We start from the raw sequence: 15,510 nt of genomic DNA, 5'->3' as shown, positions 1-15,510 counted from the left end.
TCATTTGCTGACCCAAATCCACAAGGCCAGAGAAGGAAGGGAAGACACATGTGGGTCTTATCCTCAGGGATCTCAAGGCAATTTAGGGTACCAGAGAGAGCTAACATGTCTTCTTAGGAGGATTAGAGGGCACAATTCTTTGAAGAAATTAGAGGGCTTGAGTGTGGGTGAGCCCACCTGCCTGGCACCGCTGATGGAATCTCTCCCACTGCTGGTCCCTTAGGGCAGAAAGCCCAAGGTTGAAACCCTGACAAGCCCTTCTAGGAAGTCCTGTACTTCTTTGCTCCTTCCTGTTTGAGGGCTCCTTTTCTCTGCTTCCTCACTTCCCTAGAGCCTGGTTCAGGGGCCTGGGTCCCCACCTCCATGCAGAGGCTGATTGGCTGTATAGACTGCTTTCCAAACCAGCTGTTTTGTGACCACTTGTGCTTAGAGGTTGTACCAGCCCTTGGCAAAAAAACAAAAACAAAAACAAAAACAAAAAAAAACCAAAAAACAAAAAAAACAAAAAACCCACTGTGTATTGTATTTATTTATTCTGTTAGTTGACGACAAAACAAAACTCAAACCTCTCACTTGCCCTTGTCCCGCCCCCTGTGTAGCACAGCATGCTGTCTGTCCTGTGTACCTGTCTGTCAATCTTTTGGCCTTACTTCCTGTGACTTTGTGACCTGTTCTTTGTCCTAATTGGCTAATAAAAGAGAACCTGGCAGCACAGCCCTTGATCCATTATTCATTTCCAGAGACGCCTACCATGGTTAAGTAGATGGTGTTTCAGAGTCTCGCCGTGGCTGATGGGATACAAGGCAGGTCCACCTGCGGCAGCTGGCTTCTCTGCTGGTTGTGAGACCCTCTCTATGACTCTTGTCTGTAGCTGGTGAGACACATCGGAGAAGTCATTGGGAACAGAGAGTGTGGTACAGCTGTCTTTTCTGAGCTTTTGGGGGGCTCACCTAGGGTGAGAGGGCGACCCGAGGTTCTGCAGGTGAGAGGGAGGGATAATGTGTGGAATGCCAAGCAGGCCAGAATCAAAGCTGAGTACCAGGGAAGCAGCGTTGACGCTCCAGGCATGGCGCCACACACCTGTAACCCCAACACCTGGGAGATAGAGGCAGGAGCGTGCAGAAGGCCAACTACCCGGGCTACTTGAGACTTGGTCTAAAAAAAAAAAAAAAGATTAATTTTGATGATTTTGGTGTGTGGTGCTTTTATTTACTTGCAAGAGCTTCTTCTTCTTCTTCTTCTTCTTCTTCTTCTTCTTCTTCTTCTTCTTCTTCTTCTTCTTCTTCTTCTTCTTCTTCTTCTTCTTCTTCTTCTTCTTCTTCTCCTCCTCCTCCTTCTCCTTCTTCTTCTCCTCCTCCTCCTTCTCCTCCTCCTCCTCCTCCTCCTCCTCCTCCTCCTCCTCCTCCTCCTCCTCCTTCTCCTTCTCCTCCTCCTCCTCCTCTTCCTCCGTCTCCTCTTCCTTCATAAAAATAACAACAACAGCAACAACAATAACAACAATAAAGTTTATTAAACAAACAAACAAAAATCCAGAGCTCCTCTCTGGTGGAACAGGGGGGCCTTTGAGTGGAGTGAGTTCTTTATCATCAGAGGTGAGCATACAAGTCAAGGAGAGGGGGTTTCAGCAGTGGTAAGGTCATGTGTGTTTATGTTGTTGGAAGTCCGTGTGTAGGAATGAGGACTTGTGCCATGACTTTAAGGGCCTCCTGGCATTTGTGTTCTTCGGATGAGCAGGAGAGAGTGAAAGCCAGGAGCCAGGGTTTATAGGTGGAAGCTAGCTGCAGGAAAAGCATACAGCTCAGAAGTGTGTGTTTGCGAAATCTTTGTTTCTTCTACTTATTTCAAGAAAAAAGAAAGCCAGGCATGGTGGTGCATGTCTTTTTGTCCCAGTACCCTGGAGGCAGAGGCAGGTGAATCTCTGTGACTTTGAGGCTAGCCTGATCTACGCAGTGGGCTCCAGGACAGCCAGGACTACTGAGACCCTGTTTCAAATATAACAGCAGAAGAGAACCAGACAGCTCCGTTCTTTGGCTCTCATCACACTGGCCCTATCTTCCTTCTCTGAGCATCAGAGTGTCTGCAAAAGGACCCGTAACCGGGAGGAGTTTTGCTGGATGGAGCTGGGGTTTAGAGGGCTAGGCCCTCTCTCTGTCAGGCCTTCTTGGTAGGAGAACCCCAGCAGGCCCAGAGAGTATGCAGATGGGCTATCTACTGGATTTTCCAGAGCAGGTCCTGACCTCACTACTTCCCAGGTCATTGTGACCCCAGCAGCTGCATTCCTCTCCCAAGTGGGGCTGAGGATTAGAGTGAGGAGCACCCCTTACACCTCCTTGACAGAGAAAATGTCACCCCAAATCTCCCACAGGTCTTATCTGGGCTCCGAGCGACCCAGTGCTTCCTACATACCTCAGCTTTGAGGGACACACCTTCCCTGGAGTGAAGCTTGTCAGGTAACACTGCAGTTCAAATCCCTCACTCATTCTGTCAGCACTGACAAGCACCTTCTGGATGCCTAGTCTTATGAAGGATGCTGGGTATAGAGAAACAAGCATTAAAACCGTGCCCTGACAATCACAGCTTGGGGTGACTCAGAGTTTGAAAAATAAGGAACTGGCAACACACAATGTCCTTAGTTCAGCACGGGGAGGTCAGATAGGTGCTTTAGGAGAAGGACATAACCTGAGCCCCGTATGTCAGGTGCTTCCTAGGAGTTCAAGAGCAAAGGGTCCGAGGAAAGGCACAGTCCATCCAAGTTGCAGGACTGGAAAAGGCAGGGTGGGAACAGAGGGCCATACGGCGGGGCCAACAGACGAAGGTAGAAAGGGAACTGAAAAACTGGGCATGTGGGGCACACTGAGATCTCAGCACATGGGAGGAGGGAGTGGGGGCAAAGGGGATCCTCAGAGGTCAGCCTTGGCTACAAAACAATAACAACAACAACCACAAATGTCTAGAAAGAACAACAAAAGGGAACTGAGTTTAGAGTCAAGCCCTAGGACTAGAGTCTGGAACTTTGGAAATGGGTAAGTGAAGCAATCTGTCTTGTATTTTAATAATATCATATTCCTCATGGTTTGTGCCTAGTGGGTCATAACAAGGATCTAGATGGAGCGAGAGAGGAGGCCACTGCTATGTCCTGACAAGAGACAGTAGCATCAATCTGGTCTACAAGAGTTGAGGAGACGGGCTGATAAATGAGTGATTTGGGAGGTAAAATCACCATGGTAACAGCAGGATGGGAAGGCCCTAGGAGCTCTTAGGTCTGGCTCAGCTATAGGGTAGATGGATGCCTACTCTGCTGGACCTGGGATGATCCTGAGCTTAGATTGGTCTTGTTGGCATGTAGGAGGAGCCTTACCTATACTTAGGGGAAAATGGTAGCCTGGACTCTTCCGTTGGTATGAACTTGACTCAACAGGTTCCTCGTGGTATGCATCCTTTAAACAATCCACTTAGTCCAGATGCAACTCTGTGGGTAAGTATCGTTAGCATCCTCATCTGATATATAGAAAGAGTCCAGGAGCACCAGATCAGGACCCAGCTAACCTTGACATTTATATCCTTAACCTTGATGGTTGCCAACACAGAGATGGCTACGGGAGCCATGCGGTTGAATGAAGTGGTTCAGAGAAGTCTGAGGTCAGGACCTCCAGGAAATGCTGGTTGTGGTAGAGCCGGGGCAAATGCAACACAACTTGTTGTTTACTGTGGGTTCTTCTCTGGCCCTCAGTTTCCTCCTCTGTGAAATGGGAGCTGTTAATCATGTCTAGCCTGCTTCACAGGAGACTCAGATGAGGTAAAGAGTAAGAAGGCATTTGAGACAGAAGCTGAGTAGTAGTATGGCCCCCACCCCCAGTATTAGTGAGGAATGAATGGGCAAGATAGGAGGTTTCCTCAAACTGTAATCTGGAGTTTCACTTTTTCTTAAGGCTTGGCCTTGATGTGTTCTTTCAGATTAGGAGTCCATGCCTCAGCTCTGGTGGAAGGAACACCTGCTGACAGGGCCTGGAGATGGTCCCTTTTAGGGCTGGGGAACCCTTCCCCATCTCTTTCCCACAGAGCTGCCCTGGGCTAGAGCCCCCCACCCCTAATCTTTCATTCTCCTTTGCTTCTGGGAAAGCCGATTAGGAGGCGGCCTCCTGCCCGCCCCCCTGACAAGTTCGTCTGAACTTCCAACAAAGGCTCTTAGAGGGCTGAAGAGGGAAGGCTAGGGCACAGGGAACCTGACACCACTGGCCTGGGATCACCCCAGCAGCCAAGCAGGCTGCACTGCGGCTCTGCCCACCCTGTGGTGAGCAGGAATGTGCCTCCAAGGGGACATTGGCCCCACAAAGGCCTGGGGGATGCGGTGGGGGTGGGGGGGGGTGGAGCCCTTCACCTGAGAACCCCTCACAGCTCCTAGGCTAGCAGCCAGGGACTGCATGCATTCTTATACACACATACATTACACACATACATCCTAAGCCCCCCCGCCCTGTGATATGCCGACTTCCAAATTGAGCCACACTCTGTGTCTCATGTTCGTGTACGCATCCACCCCCTACAAATATCATACACAGCCTGCAGTCTGCCATCTAGACACTCCTGCATAGCTGCTCCGCCCCCAGAAATGCATTCTTTCAGCTTTACTCACATCCGGACAGCCCCCTGAGTGATCAGAGGTAGGTGTAGGGCAGGCTCTAGACAGGCCTCTTGAGAGAGGGGCCAGCTTGGGCCGGACGGTTCCTAGGTGATTGTTGCGCTGCACTTGTGAAGATGCTGCCCTGCTGCCTGGCTGAGGTCCTACACCAGCCCTGTTGCCCTTTGTACACCCACAGCTACTCCCACGCACCCATGCAAGGGGCCGCCCTTTCACACACAGCAGCCTTCCACTGAGGCCTAGCTTCACGGACCCCAATGAGGAGTCAAAAAGGGCCCTGGGCTCAGTCGCCTCATGCCATTCAGGATTTCCTTTATTTATTTACTTATTCATCTATTAAGATTTATTTTTTCCGGCTGGAGAGATGGCTCAGCGGTGAACAGCACTGACTGCTCTTCCCAAGGTCTTGAGTTCAAATCCCAGCAACCACATGGTGGCTCACAACCATCCGTAATGAGATCTGATACCCTCTTCTGGTGTGTCTGAAGACAGTTACAGTGTACTTACATATAGCAATAAATAAATAAAATCTTTTAAAAAAAAAGATTTATTTTATCAGCCGGGTGGTGGTGGTGCACGCCTGTGATCCCAGCACTCTGGGAGGTAGAGGCAGGCGGATTTCTGAGTTCGAGGCCAGCCTGGTCTACAAAGTGAGTTCCAGGACAGTCAGGGCTATACAGAGAAACCCTGTCTCCAAGAAACCAAATCCAAAACACAAAACAACAACAAAAAAAACCAAAAAAAAAAAAAACCAAAAAAAAGATTTATTTTATCTGTTGTTTGTATGTGGATGAGGGTGCATACATGCTATGACATACATGTAGAAGTCCAAGGGCAACTTTTCAGGAGTTGCTTCTCTTCTTCCACCTGTTTTTTGAGGCAGGGTCTCGTGTTTCTGCCACTGTGCTGCATATGTGAGCTTCTGACTCACCCCTTGTTTCCCTCTTCCTTCTTGCCAGAGAAATGCTGGGATTACAGACAGGAGCCACCACATCAGGAACTGAACTCAAGTCATCAAGCTTGCATTATTTACCCACTGAGGCATCTTGGGTTGTCCCCAACCCCTGTGCACGCCTGTTTTCAGACAAGATCTCATTTTGTACTCAGTCCTGGCTGGAATCACTGTGTAGTCTTGAATTTATAGAGTTCCTCCTGCCTCTGTCTCCTAAGCACTGGGTGCCAGGCATCCATCCATCAGCCAATCAATCATTGTCACCATTTTGGTTTTCTGAGACAGGGTTTCTCTGTGTAGCCCTCCCTGGCTGTCCTGGAACTCACTCTGTAGAGCTCGATGGTCTTGAACTCACAGAGATCCTCCTGCTTCTGCCTCCCAAGTGCTGAGATTAAAGGTATATATCATTACTGCCTAGCTAAAATCCTTTTTTTTTAAACAAAAAAAGAAAAGAAAAAAGATTTATTTTTTTAGTTTTTTATTTTTTATTTTATATATGTGAGTACACTGTTACTCTCTTCAGATGCATCATGGTTGTGAGCCACCATATGGTTGCTGGGAATTGAACTCAGGATCTCTGGAAGAGTAGTGAGTGCTCTTAACTGCTGAGCCATCTCTCTAGCCTCAAATCTTATTTTTTTTTTTAAGACAGGGTCTAGCATTCTTATTTTATAATGGCCTCACAGATTATGTGGTTGCTCCCTCATCACTGTCTCCCTCAGCTGACTGACTAGGTTTTAGAAGCCCTTGGCTTCTCTATTATCCAAATGAATTCATTCCCCCTGACCCACACACACATACACAGCGGGTAGCTAGAACTTCCCTCCCCACCCTCACACCTTACGTATGATGAGAAGGGACCCACTCTGTGCCTAGCATAGTCACAGTCACATGGGGCCAATGATAATGCCAACTCCAGGGTTCTTCACGATCATTAATGAGATGACGTCTGCAAAACGCACACGTTGGCCATTCGGTAACTGCTTGTGTTTCTTATTGCTGCTACATTCTTATCAGTGCTGGTAAGCAAAACCAGGCTCTGCCCTGCATCTGGTCTCATGGGGAAAGCAGAAAGTGCCACACTAATCACCCTGTGTGGAGATGTAAAGCAGCCAGGTGAATGAAAGCACACAGCTCACACGGCGCAGGGCTTACAGCACACAGGAGGCGACTGATCTGAAGCCAGTGATCTAGGATGAGTCACAACTCTATTAGAGGTCAGAACCAGAGCTCAGTTTGGAGCTGCAGTGAACTTCGCATGTGCCTGGCCAAGGCCATTTTGTTTCCAGTCGATTGTGGCCCATCTAAGAAGCTTGGGGGGGAGAGGAGGGGGCAGAAGGGATGGCTCAGAACCTGGGAGTGATTCCCAGCACCAGCATGGTGGCTTACAACCATCCACAGCTCCTGGTCCAGAGGATGCAAACCCTCTTCTGGCTTCTGCAGGCACCAGACACACAGATGGTACACAAATATACATGCAGGAGAAGCACCCACCTATAAAATAAAAACCCATCAAAAAAGAATTCTTCCAGGTTTCTGTGAATTTGTTTCATCACCTATAAAATGGGGAGTTCTCCACTGACCCCCCCCCCCTGGTTTGTGAGAACCCAGAGAACCGAGCATGGAAATGAAGGATTAAGCTGCCTGCCACCGCTAATGACTCTAAGCCTCACGCTGGGTTTCCTCCGCCACCTCCCAGTCCAGGCCAGGGCTAACTTGTGCAGCCCTCTACCCTGCCTCCAGCCGTGGTGGAGGTGGCAGTGGCGAAGCTGCCACCTCAGCCTGGGATCCCTTCCAAGACAAGTCTGGAACAACAAAGGCCACAGGAGCCGTATTTCCTCCTGGGGGCTGACTGCCCAGTGGCTCCTTTATCTTGGCAAGCAAGCTGAAGCACTGTTCATGGAAAGAGCTCGTGCGGGGCGTGTGGGTGGGTGCGTGCGATCCTGAGCGTGTGCACACAAAGCTGCTTATTGTTGCCGTCCCTACCTGAATGGGCTGACAGACTGGAAGTCTGGGTCTTTCTCAGGCCACCCCGACCATCCCTGGTCCTCCTCACAGCATGTGCTGGGCAGCCAGGAAGGAAAGGAGGCAAACTTTCTTACCGAAGAATACTGGAAGGAAGCCACGGTACTTCAGAAAAAAAAAAAAAAAAATCCAGGCTAGCAGAGGTGCATGATGACAATTAGGGAGAGATGAAGGAGGGATTCCATTCTTTTAGAAGGGGCAGGGCGTGCCTCAACCCTGGACCACTTCCGGGTACACACCTAGCAACCCTGGACCACTTCCGGGTACACCCCCACCAGGGCCTACGGGGACTAAAGGGCTCATTTACCATTCCCTTCAGCCCTCCATTGATGAGCCATCTAGAGAAAGACTGTGCAGCTGAAGGCTCTAGCCTGGCTCCAGTTGTGGAGGCTGTTGGCAAAGGCTTCACGGCTGTCGTAGGTCTGCCTTGGACTTGGACAGTTTTGTAACCCTGACTTTAGTCCCTTGGACTGGGTTGGCTGGGAACTGGAGATATGCAGGCGGGAGTGGCCGGAACTGTCCACCAAGTGGCTTGGCCTGGCCCTTATCTTACTTCAGCCAACCAGAAGACAGACAGGTGGGGCTGGATTGCCTGCTGGAGGGTCAGGTCTGGGCAATCCTAAATCAGATCCCCAAAACAGACATCTGTGGGGCTCTCTTCAGTCCTAACCCAGAGCAAGAGTCACCACGCTCCATGCCTATCCACAAACCTAAAGAGGTGGGGGTCACTGCTATGTTTTGTAATGCGGTGACATGATGTAGGGGAGGAGGGGCTTCAGCGGGTCCATGTGAGACACGCCCCCCCCCAAGTGCCAGCTATACAAAGGGAGGCTAAGAAGGGAGTAGAGGCAGAGAGAGAGAGAAGGAGAGGGAGAGGGAGGGAGGGAGAGAGAGAGAAAAAGAGAGAAGAGGAGGAGGGAGGGAGGGAGAGGAGAGAAGAGAGAGAGAACAGTCTTTTTATAGCAGGCCAGGCCAGGCTCCTACCTGGCTGTTGCTAGGTAACTGTTGGGCAGAGCCTAGAAGTAATGCTAACAATCACCACCTTCCATCTTGCTTTAGGGAAGTTCTTTACACTAAGCTTAAACCTACACACACAGTAGTCAGTCTTCTTATTGGGCTTGACTTGGTCAGTTCAAGGACCATGTAGAACGTGTCTAAGCACACTGTTTTGGCACATGCCACAAGACTGTACCCAGATGGTGTCTCAGATGCCCAGTGCATCCTTTCTCATGTGACTTTGGTTCTGCTGAAGCAAACATACTGAGACTTTGGATCACCTGTTCCAGGAATCACTGCCCGTGGGTGGGAGATGGTATCCCCTCCTTCTCCTGCCCTTCTTGGCTACTTAGGTACAATTCTTGGCTACTATGCAGGTGAGATCCATGAGCAGGACTTGGCTTGGGACAGGTCCTGGTTTTCAGAGCTGGTGTCCAGCCAATACCAAACTTGTCGAGCTAAATTGGAATATCCATGTGAGGGACAATCAAGGTCCGGGCCCCTGGTGAACCTGGTTCCTGTCTGGCCTTGTCCTGGCTTTGCAATATGGCCTTGGGCAGGTCTTAACTTTTTCTGGGCCTTTGGTACTTATGTGCAGGTTGGATAGAGTGATCTCCACATGCCTCGGACAGGCTTAGTTTCCAAGTGTCTTGCTGAATCTTTTTTCTTCTTTCCAATAATAACCCCCAAATTCCTTCACTGTTCTATCTAGATCTCTGACCATCCAAGGTACTCCCAGATATGGATATAAATGGGACTTAGAGGAACATATGTGGCAAAGGCCCAGCAGTGACTTGATAAATCAGGTCAAAGGAATCTCAAAGGATGGCACTTGAGGACAAGCGAGTATGTCTGTCCCTTCTCTAGCCTGCTTCAGTAATGGCGTTCGTTACAGTCCCCATCTCTTTCTGAGATCATGGCCTTACCCTAGCGTAGGCTTTAACTTTCTCTTTTCAGTCCTAAACATCAACTTTTAGTGTTTAGGGACTATGCATCAGCCTGCAAGGCAATGAGAGTGGGCTCAGTGAACTGATGGTTAGGGAGCATCATTCTTCCACTGGCCAGATGTGAGTCAGCAGTAGGCAGGATGGAGTCCCTGCATCTAATATGCTTCTGTACTAAAGAGGATCCAGACAGCAAGCAAATGAGCAACGAAATATGTACATCTTGGCTGCTGATGGACGGTTATAAGGACCCAGGAGATGGAGGCACGAGGACCGAGCCTGAGCTACATAGTGAGTGTATAAAGATATTAAAACAGTGCATGGGGTCAGGGCTTGGCTCAAGAGACCAGCAGAATGATCAGACCCACAGTTAGAACACACAGATCTTTAGCCAGGTAAACAGACCGTGGGGAGAGAGGCTGGTCCAGGCCTGCAGGCAGGATGGAAGCCTCAGGGGTAGAAAGAATAAAGAGGGGAGACAGGATCTATTAAGCTGATGACTCCAGGCCTTAATCCTGTGCCAGGCCCATTCGGGCAGTGTACGTAGGGGGAGGGGAGCACCCCCCGCTGGGGTGTAATTTCACGCTGAAGGGTCTGATGGGGCATCCCATGGACTGATCCTTTCTGGATCAGAAAACCCACTTCCCTTTGTCGCATGCAGGGCGATTAGCGCCTTAACCCTTTGTAGGCTGGCTCAGGGCCAGTTCTGCCCCACCTTGCCTCTGGCCCCTGGGGACCTAGCCCAGAGTCTTTCTTTGCTCTCAGCCTATCCAGCTCCTGGATCTGGTCCTGTATGTGTGTGTTGGAAGGATGAAGCTTCCTGAGTAAGGAAGGCCTGAGAAGACCAGGGGATAGGGTCTAAAGCAATTTCTGACCATGTCCCTGTTCTTCGATACCGCTGCCTCTGACTGCTGTTACTGCCAGTAAATTGGTGACCCCCCCATGCAGGGTCCTCCTTTTATTACATTTTAAAGTATTTAGTGTGCGTGTGGGTGGGTGTGCATGCATGCTACAGTGCACACATGGAGACTGAGAGACAATTTATGGGAATCTTTCCATCATGTAGGCTTTGGGGATCAAACTCAGGCTAGCAGACTTCATGTCAAGCCCCTTTAGCCACCACTGGCTCTGCAGTAGCCTCTTATAGCTCATTTCAGTCCACACTCCTTCAAGAAGTCTGGAGTCCACTTTACCCCCTTGCCTTACTCAAAGGCTGGCAACCCAAGGCCACAGCCTTCCCACAAACCTTGCACTGAGGAACTCACTACCTCCCAGGCAATAAGCCAGAATCCTCTACTCCCAGAGTCTCCCTGGGAGTGAACACTGACCCTTGAGGTCAGACCCTCTGAACACTCGCAGGCCATGTGTCAGGAACATCGCAGAGATACCCCTGGCCAGTCCTTCCAGTCGTGACATTCCAGGACTAAGTAGGTCATCACGTCCAGCCCCTGCATTCACTGTCTCTTTTGCTGATGACCTCCTCTTTGTGTCTCTGCTCAAAGACCCACCAGGAAGTGGTCTCACCTTTGGCTCTGTATGTCTTTGCACCTTTCCCAGGCTAACTTCAACATCCAGGGGCCGCTCCCCTGGCTTGGGAGAGAAGGGCAGGGACCAGACTTGGCCTCCTTTAAGCTCCCTGGGTCTCTAAAACCCCAGTCCCATTAAAAGAAAGCCCCTAAATGTTATTTACACTTCGGAGTCTTAAAAACCATTAACAAAAGCCACTTAATTCAATTATCTTCCCGGCTGGCTCGGTTCTCAGCGCTGAGCACTGGCCTCCCCTTGCCACCCCTCCCCACCCCCCCACTGTCATTGTGTCGGGCTAATGAGGTAAACTGAAGCGAGCCTGTCCCCCCTGACAGGTTTATGAGAATTTAATAAAGCGTGGCCGGGACCAAATGAGTTGCCTCAGCCTTGGAGAGCTCATTGTCTTCAGCGTCAGCGTTTTTTGACTCAAGCTGCCCCCTCCCCCGCCCCAGCTCTTGCCTGGCCCAGCCCCAACCCTCACCCTTAGCACCCCTGTAGGTAAACCCAAAGTCCTGTGCCTGGCAGAGACAGGGTGTGGCCCTGCAGGGCCAGAGCACCCATGCCAGTCCCTGAGCAGGGCAGAAATTAAATCTATCAGTTGTCCCTGGGAAGTGTCCCTTTGTGGGCCTACAATCCCCCACACACATCAGACCCCAGAAACAGACCTGGGGGCTTCTCCTGCTTCTGTGCTATAACCCCTGACAACCCGAGGCTAATTTGGGCAAGCCTCACTTTTTTTCTTGCTTGTTTGAAGTGACCGGCCAAAGGGAGCATCTCAAACCAGGGGATCTCTCTTCTTGCAAGGGCACATGGTGGGTTCTGGGGTCTCCACTGCGGCCTGGACTGCGTCTTTACGTGGACAGTCATCTCACGTTCTCAGTGACAGAGGGTGGAGCCCAGGAAGCAGCAGGGACTTGTCCAAGGTTCCAAGGCTGTCATAGATGGAGATACTCCTAGGCTAGTCTCCCAGCTAGACCCTCCCGGGAGCGCTGTGAGACCCTGAGAAGCCCGGATGCCTTTCTTCCTTTATATCCCAGCTATCCTAGAACCAGCCTTTCTCTTCTTGCCCTGCCTGAGACCCAAGGACTTGAGCTCTGGACAACCCAGAGACCTAAAATTCTTTTTATCTCCCACAGAAGTGGCGCTAAGCATTACTTCCTGTGGGGATAGAAGCTAGACCTGAAAGGAATCTTAGCTTATCTTCGTGTCAGTGGACTATCAGGAGAGCAAGGCTTAGTGATCAATGAGTGTGAGTGTGAGTGTGATACAAGTTCAATCAAGGGTCTGTGACCAAAGTTGGATTGGGATGTTGTCAGTCAGGGCTCAGTAAATAGACCACGGTCAGAATTGCTTGTTCCCAGAGTCAGAGCTTAGTCTATAACCAAAACAAGAGCTAATGCATGTCCATAATAAAAATTCAGGTCGTGTCTAGGTCCTAGTTCAATATATAACAAAGGTCAGGGATCAGAGAATTTGGTGATAAAGGCCTGGCTCAGTACACTGACAAAGCAGGATCAGGACTCAGAGTGTAATCAGGGTCAAGTTCACACTATAACCAAGGACCAAGGCTCAGCATGGACCAGGGTGAGGATCAGTCTATGACAGGCTCAGGATTGTTTTTTGTTTTTTGTTTTTTGTTTTTTTAATCTTGATGAATTTTATTTTCAGGTCAAGGTTTCCTCAGTAGTTTCTAGTTGTAGAATGAATACTTTCCTTAGTACATTTAGGTGACTAACCCCCTGTTCCAGCTCCTCTGATTTCCCAAGTCCTTGGGGGTATTTGGCCTTCAGAAGATAAAAAAAAAAAAAAAAAAGACAAAATTGTTCAGGCGGCTGGATCCCCTGTCGTGTACTCAGGGCGCCCTCTGGTGGCAGTCTCCATTAGTGTTGCTTTTCTCAGGCTTGGCCCTCTTAGGCTTCTGGGAAGCCTCAGCCTCTGGTGTAGTTATGGAAACACACTTGGTTGTCTATGTGTTTTGCATTACTGCACAGCACATGAACAGAGGAATAGACAGGGGAATCTGCACAGTAGACATCCCCCAAGCTTTTCCCTTTTCCTGTCCAGCTGGCATCTATAATCCCTGTTACCAGAGATCTACGCCTCAGCCGTATGATGAGAGTCGCATCTTTTATGCATCAGTTTGACAGGTATCATCATTCACCTACCTGTGACAGGTATAGAAGAGAACATAATAAATATCTGCACTTCCTGGTTCTCATTCCTCTTCTTAATCACTAACTCCTGGCCACATGCCCACTAAACCCACTGACACCAGCTGAGGGTCCACAGAGCTCCAGAACATCCTAGGGTCCCTTCTAACCAGACTGACAGGTTAGACTAAACTAGGCTTGAGGTCTCTGCCTCTACCTGTCCTCACACCCCCACCACCCGTAGGCCAGAGGCTCCTAGGTCTACATACCAGGGGCCTCTTCTCCAGAACCCAGGCCTGTGAATCCGGGTCCTTCAGGGCTGCTTTGCTGGGCTGACAGCTCCAGAATATGGCCTAACAATCTGTACCCAAATGCTCTAGGCAAAATTTTAGCACTTCCTTTTAGAGTCTTTTCTTTTCCTTCCCCAGGAAATCCAGCAGATAACTTGTCCCATTTACCTTAGAGAATGGTGTAGCTGCTACAGTGGCTACTCTAGCCCCAGTCCCAGCCCCGGCCCCAGCCCCGGCCCAGCACAGCCCCAGCCCCAGCCCCGGCCCCGGCCCCAATGTCTCACCCTGTCCTTACCAAGCTTGCTGTGGCTGGACAACACCCCCCTCCACACAGCCCTCATATCACTCCCTCCAATCTCAATCACCCTTCTCCCTTATTTTGACACAAAGAGGCCAAGTTCATAATTACCTCTGGGCTTTGTCAATGACCATTTTCTGAACTTAAAGTGTTCCTGCTCTGCCTTAGCATGGCTAGCTCTTGTCACTCCATTCAGAGTTTAGCTTCTCTCAGAGAAGATCTTCCTGACTGCCCAGGTCCTGAGACACGCTGTCCTATTGTGATTTCTAGCATAGGACTGTTTACTGGTGTCTCCTGGTCGTGTGTGTATGTGTGTGTGTGTGTGCACGTGTGTGTGGACATGGCAGCGTGGCATATGTGCATGTGTGGACATGGGTGCCCATGCATGTGTGCACAGGGGCAGTGGTCAGAAGACAACATCAGATGTCCTGCGCTGTCACTGTCTGCCCATGCTCTTGAAACAGGACACCTCAAGCTGAAACTAAGGCTCGGTTGGTGGCCGGTAAGCCCACTGATACTTCATACCCACTAGCAGTGTACTGGGCTATAGACTCGTGGCTTCCGTTGACTCTGGGATCTGGTCTCAGTGCCTCATGCTTCTGCAGCAAGCACCAGTACCCATGGAACCATCTCTCTAGTCCTGCTTACTGCCTGCTTCCCCGGGTAGAATGTATAATCCCAGTGCTGGGCACATGGAAAGGTTCAGGAATCATCTGTTGGATTCATTTATAAAAACCGACTCTCAGTGACTACCCTCATTTCTTCTAGTAGGATTAGAAGGAAGACACCTCAGTTTCTGACCCCTTATGGGTTCCCTAGTTCAGTCTAGCAGCAACTTCCTCTGAGATGCAGGGATTCCTGGACCACCCCAAGTTCCCCATGGCAAATCCTGGGGAGCACTATCCTTTCAGAAGGATCAGCTCCGTGTTCTTCCTGTAGCCCTGTACCTCTGGGGATCACAGGATCAGGTTAGAGCGTTTAGTCCTCTGCTGTGCCCCTTGCAGGCCTTATCAGGCTCTCAATGACCCCTCCAGGTCAGGGAGCTTGCTGTCAGAATCCCACCCTCATCTTAACAGAAGCAGAGTCCCAGTGGCCTGCCTGGGAGGGGCCTGCAGAGGTGTGGGCGCAGAGCTGTTGTTTGGCACCACTATCTATAGAGAATGGGGCTGCTCCTCGTCTCACTGAATGATCCTCCCATACTGCACTGAATGGGTCTGTCCCTTAGCGCTCACTGGGGAGGTTGTAAAAAGGGAGGAAACCCTGGGTGGCAGGTCTGGAGACCTGAAGGTGCTTTACTGGGACTGATTGGAAAGTGGGCCCCAGGGCACTTGTGTGTCTGAGAAGATGGAGTGTGTTCAGATGAAAGAAATAATCATCTTTAGCTGGGGGTGGCAGGAAGAGGCTCTAGGGAGTCAATGTACCCATCCTGCTCTCTCTCACAAGTCTGCTCACACCACTGATTTTTGATGTGTTGTTCCACTTACAGGAATCCTTATCTGAAGTCCATTCCTCCTCTCAAGTAGCTAACTCCAGAACAAGATCAAGGAATCTTCTTGTGTGGGGGATAAAGAGCCCCAGGGTGTAATTCAGGGCATCTGTCAGCTGGGAGAGGGTTTGGGGCTAGGCCTAACATTGTAGGGTACATAAGGGTGTCAGTTCATATGGCGTTGGGGGAAGCGAGAGCCAGAT

Source organism: Apodemus sylvaticus, chromosome 3 (genome assembly GCF_947179515.1).
Source record: "Apodemus sylvaticus chromosome 3, mApoSyl1.1, whole genome shotgun sequence".
Taxonomy (NCBI): Eukaryota; Metazoa; Chordata; class Mammalia; order Rodentia; family Muridae; genus Apodemus; species Apodemus sylvaticus.
Note: the sequence above shows the minus strand (reverse complement) of the source record.